Consider the following 6,350-nt stretch of genomic DNA (forward strand, 5'->3'; position numbering starts at 1 on the left):
ATATATGGCCTAAATATAGGGATTTTTATAATTATTATGGTATTTTATTTAAATATTTATACTTAGGTGTGTGTTTTATTAAACCTGTGTATGCCTTCTTTCATCCTCTTACACCATAAGTATATTTTTTGCCAATATGTACATACTCTAACCTTATATTTTTCCTTTATACAAATCACTCCCACATTTTCACCATCACCCTCGTGAAAACAAAAAAATTGATTTCTACTTATTGGTCACGTTTATTATATTATTTACTTGCATACCTTTTCCTCTTTCACCCAAAATAATTCAAAGAGGGACCATATCATATGATTCCAATATCTTTCCATATCCATGATTCCTTCATATTTTTATTATTATTATTACTCATTATTCTAACACCATGTGCTCATTGAGCTAAAGTCCATGAATAGTCCATACACTAGTCCCACCATGTATATATTTCTTTATTCATCAATAATCCTCCTCCATGCATGGGTCAAGGGCAACTTGGATGCTTTGTATTATGATATGACAAAGGAGGGGCTCACTCTTGGATGCATTGTACAAATTCAACAAAGGAGGGGGCCACTAAAAGACTTTTGTAGGCATAAAAGTAGGCTTTTTGGTGAGAATTTTGACACCTATTTCCACTCCGAATTTGGAGCGGTGGTCAAAAGAGAAAATGTAGCCCACGCTTTGAATAATCACCTCAAATTTTTTCATGATTTTTGGAGTAACCACCGGTGAGCTATGATTTTTTGAGTGGACCCCAGTCTGCCCACTTTTCTCACAAGTAGCCCATAGTCTTCTCTCACCTCTATCCACACTTCTACACACACACACACACACATCCCTCTCAATCCCTCACTCAAACTTGCACCTTCAATGGTTTCTCTCACCTTCTTCACCATTAACCTCCCCACTTACTTCCATAGCTCTCAAATGAGCTCTCCATGTACATACGCCATCTCTATGCCTCTCTCTATTATCTCCAAAGTACAATTCCATCTTACTCCTTATATATATACATAAATTCAGCATGTGTACCATGCTTAACCTCTGCAAATCAAGAGATCTCATCAACGGAATTACCATTTTCATCACGATAATCAACCTTGGCGGCGGTGGCGTAAAGAAGGGAAGACGAAGAAGAAGATCGATAGTCATTTTGAGAACCTACACAAGTAAGTCCAAAACTTCTTCGAGCTTCACCATCACAAGGATTTTCTCACTTCATTCAACCATCTTACTTCAACCATCTACCTCATTCTACCCATTGTAAGTGTAACATTAACTTTCTAGTGATTACTAACACTAACCACTAACATACTAGCACAAAATAGCATTGACCTAACCATAAAAGACACCTCACCTCAAGACATGTACAAAGTAACTCTCTCTCTCTCTCTCTCTCTCTCTCTCTCTCTCTCTCTCCTTATTTACTTTCACCTTATCTACCATCAATAATGCTCTCTTTTGAGCCCACACCCATGACTCAAGCAGACAAACAAGGCCCACAATGTTTTGATATTCAAAAAAATCATAATCCTGATTTGTTAGCTTGTAAATTAGGATTTCCAATAATCTTAATGAGGGGTCTCCAACCTATAAATAGGCCGCTCTCCTTCTTGTAAAACAACCTCCAACATCTCACATAGCACCCCAACACTCTATGCGTGAGGAGAGACTTAGGTGTAGCAACCACTTGTGAGCTTCACTCTTGGTGTGAGAGAAGCCTTCAAGCTACACATTGCAAGTGAGAGAGCGTGAGTCCCACAAATCTCAAAACCACTATTGTATATGCTCCTGCATCATCAATAAATTGAGGTTTGGTGCATCAAAGGCGTGATTCGACATTCAAATCTTCGTCCTTCCATTTGTGCTTGTAAATTAGGATTTCCAATAATCTTAATGAGGGGTCTCCAAGCTATAAATAGGCCGCTCTCCTTCTTGTAAAACAACCTCCAACATCTCACATAGCACCCCAACACTCTATGCGTGAGGAGAGACTTAGGTGTAGCAACCACTTGTGAGCTTCACTCTTGGTGTGAGAGAAGCCTTCAAGCTACACATTGCAAGTGAGAGAGCGTGAGTCCCACAAATCTCAAAACCACTATTGTATATGCTCCTGCATCATCAATAAATTGAGGTTTGGTGCATCAAAGGCGTGATTCGACATTCAAATCTTCGTCCTTCCATTTGTGCAATACGGTTTGGTGAATTCAAGGTGACTTGTGTATTTTGAGTTTTTATTGGTTGATCTTGATTTTAGAAAGTGTTTTAGTGTGTTTTTCATTGCCAGTTTTTGTCCATTGTAAGAGGGTATTGTGGTGAGAGGTCTCCCACACCCTAAGACAGTGGGTGTGTGTTTTGGCAACGTTTAGCAATCACTAAGCATTGAGTGGGTTTTGTACAAGTTCTACGATAGCATCATAACGAACCATCTCCATTTGCAAATTACAAATAAGGTATTACGCAAGATCCTTTCCTCCCTCTCTTCCCTTTGCTCTAGCTCTCTCTGGTCCATTTCATGTGTGTCTTGGTGTGAGGTTGCTTGTGTGTGTTGTGTGGTGCATCTTCTTGGTTGTGCCAAAATCTCTCTTGCGTCCTAGTTCGCATACCATAACTAGGTGGTGCCCCTATTTTGTTTGGGTTTGGCTGTGGGTTTGCTGTTTTGTTGTGCTTGTGGTTGCCCCAGCCCCAATTGAGCAGCATGGGAGCCTTGAGAGGTGTTTAGAGGTCGCCTCTCTTGTTGCCCGCCCCGGACCGCCTCACTACCTGCTAAACCCTCCCTCTCATTCTCACACACTCCTGGATCTGCCTCTTCATCTACCTGCTAAACACTTCCTCTCACTGTCACATTCCTCTCTCCTCTCTTCTTTCTATCCATGTACCCTCTTCCATTGTTCACTGTCCTCCCTCAAAAATACCAAGTCTACCGTAAGCCAAGATCTACAGCAATTACCTCTTCATCTACCTCCTCAATCTTCCATTTCAATGTCAACGTCCCCTCCCCTCACCCTAACCCTTCCCTCCCACTCAACTTCCCCTATCAACCAAGCCCACCCTGATTACAAGCTAATGTAGTTGTCTTCACATCCACCTTTGCCTCTATTGCATCCCACAACACTAATACCCAACTTCTACAAGCTATGGAAAAGACTCTAGCATAGCCAACTTCTTGCAAGCTATGGAATAGAATATTTATTTTTCATGTAAGGTGGAGTCACATCACAAACTTTCTAGTTGGGAGGACACAGAAGGGTGCCCCTGGACCACAGGTGGAAACTCCATAGCCATGAGACAGAGATGGATCCCAAGCATAGGAAGGTCAAGTATGTCAAGAAATGGCGATGTTACTTTACACAAGGGCACTGGTTTCAAAATGAGTGTATTTGAGGCAACATTTGAAGAATTTAGATTTGTACTCTATACATGCCGATCATGTATCCATAATGCCCAAAGCTATCGACATAGCTTTTACTTTGTAATCTCATAAAATCATGTTTGAGGTGGTCTGCAATGGACATGGTTTTGTAACAACAAGCGCTATGGCTTTAATATATGAAATCTTTGATCTTGCAAATTAGTTTCCATGTAGCAATTTCTTTGAAGATTTGATTCTTACTGAGGGGTTTGATGCTTATACAAGTGTGTCACATGAATATGGTAAATTATTGGTGAATACTAGGGGTTCATAACTAAAATAGAAAGTGTTGAACCAATGTTGAGAATGATGCTAGTGGGGAGGATTACCCATCACTCATAAGCCTGCATCAAGATGGGCCATGTAATTGCATCATGGTAGCATTTCTGAGGCTGCAAAACTATATCAACCAATGCTTCAAAGGTAGGGGCTAGTTGGTTAGTTTAGGAGAGGATGCAAGGGTGCCTATTCATACATTGGATGGAAAAGAGGCATGGGATGGGTTTAGAAAACCTTTATTATCTCTCTCTCTCTCTCTCTCTCTCTCTCTCTCTCTCTCTCTCTCTCTCCCCCCCCCATATCTCTTTGCTTTCAGCTAGCTAGCCATGTATGATCAATTATTTTTTTCATAAACTTATAGAGTAGTGTTTTGTATTAATAGAATATTGGCTCCTTTATGGGTAGCTTCTTTAAGAATCAATTATCTCTCTCTGTATCTCTCCTTTTTGTGCATGTTATGGCCATTTGCTTCAGCTCTCTTTCGCTAGTAGGCTTGTGAGACTAAAAAGTGTCTTGTACAACCAAGAAAAGCACCCCCTTTTTCTTTAGAGACCAGAACTAGAGCATACACACTATGGGGCACTATCCTGAAAATCAAAGGGGGGCTTGCAACGCGCCATGGTATGAGATAGCTATTATTGCATGGTTGAGTGAAGTTTGAACATCCTGGAGGACCATGTCAACCATGCCAAAGCAAGCTGGCACAGATAGAAGGCAAGGCAAGGGATGCATAGGCCTTGGGAGGCCCAAAAAAAGCCTGCCACAAGGGAGCGCATTTGGGCCTTCCATAGGTCTATGGAAGGCCCAAATACGCTCCCTTGTGGCAGGGGGTGCATAGGCCTTGGGAGGCCCAAAAAAATCCTGCCACAAGGGAGCGCATTTGGGCCTTCCATAGGTCTATGGAAGGCCCAAATTCTCTCCCTTGTGGCAGGCTTTTTTAGGGCCTGCCAAGGCCTATGCACCCCTTGCCTTGCCTCCTACTCTTTGTGCTTGCTTAGTTTTGGGCATGGTGGCCTTGGGCCTACAGGATAACCATGAACATCCATCCAAAGAAGCATTTTACAAAACTATAGCTCATATGATATATCTAGAAAAAGAAAACTCATCCTCTACTACAAATGGATATAGATGGCTCACCATGTGCATGATGCATTCTCTGCTATACAGATGGCTCAAAGTGTACATGATGCATACTCAATTAGCAAGCAATCCAAAGAGTAACTTATCTTGGGTTTGATCCATGTATCATGTCATTTATCCATCATAAGAGTGTATCCTCAATAAAGGGGCAATGCCCTTGAGTTCCAAAAGGGTCTCTCTCTCTCTCTCTCTCTCTCTCTCTCTCTCTCTCTCTCTCTCTCTATCCCTAGTTATCTATCTATTTATCTATCTTTGTGTTTTTTATCTACATATGTATCTATCTATCTATCAAATTATCTATCCATCTATCTATCTATCTATCTATTAATGCATTTATCTGTATCTATTTGTTTGTTTTTCTGTTTATCCTCCATCTATCTATGTACAATATATATATGTATATCCCCTATCTCTATCTTGTTTGTTCGCTCTCTTTTCTTTATTTTGATTTCATAGTCTGTGTTCCTTGGGGATTTCAAAGAACACAAGCTTATGGTTGAACTTACACAAATTCATATCAAATACAACATAATAGCATGCCATTGCATTATTCATAGCAAAGGTAGAACTAAGTGTTTTCACAATGCCAAGAGGGGATTCATGTGTGTGCTTGCAAACATGAGGGAATATGATTGCTGTATCTTTCTTGGATTAGGTTTGAGTGTGTTCTTTCAAAAATTTGAAGCCTGCCAAATATATTGAGATGAACTCTAAGTGCTCATGAACTAAATGTTTGTTCAATGCCAAAGGAGGTTCATGTCTATGCCTGCAATACAAGGAAATATGATTGCTCTATCTTTCTTAGATTAGTCTTGAGTATGGGATTCTTCTAAGAATTTAAAGCTTGCCACCATTTTGAGATAAACTTTAAGTGCTCATACAACAGAAAATGAATCAAACCTGACCTTTGAGATTAGATGGCTTACTAGATCTACATGCAGGCACATTGAAAAGGTGTACTTGCTACCAAAAAATCAATTTACTTGATCAATTCACGTATGAGCACCAAAAATTTGGCAGGAAGCACAATACCGATACAAGATTATTGTAGCTTGGCTACAATAATAGCTTGGGATGTTATGTACTGGATCAAATACATTGAATGGAATATAGACTGAGGCAATTGCTATGCTCTTAGCAAGGCTTGTCTCATCATTGATAACTCCATGGACCTCCATATCCACAAGTATACACACCAAAACAAAGACTGTTTAGAATGATCTTCTGATTGGAGAAGTCGCACTTTCCACTTGACACCAAACCAAGTTGAGCCCAAGCATCCACTGCAGTAACATCTGTAATACAACAAATATGGTGTTAGCTACTATAGTTTAAATTAATATAAATTGTTGAGTTATATAGATTAGTTCTTATCTATAGCATGCACAACCATAAAGGTACCCGAGAGGCATTCAAGCGGTTTCTTTGCAAGTAAGATGGATAAAAAAATGCGTTCACAAATACCGTTGTCAAAAAATATGAACACGTGCAAATTAAAGAGGACATACCCATAAGATGA

Source organism: Adiantum capillus-veneris, chromosome 11 (assembly GCF_014529385.1).
Source record: "Adiantum capillus-veneris isolate H3 chromosome 11, ASM1452938v2, whole genome shotgun sequence".
Taxonomy (NCBI): domain Eukaryota; kingdom Viridiplantae; phylum Streptophyta; class Polypodiopsida; order Polypodiales; family Pteridaceae; genus Adiantum; species Adiantum capillus-veneris.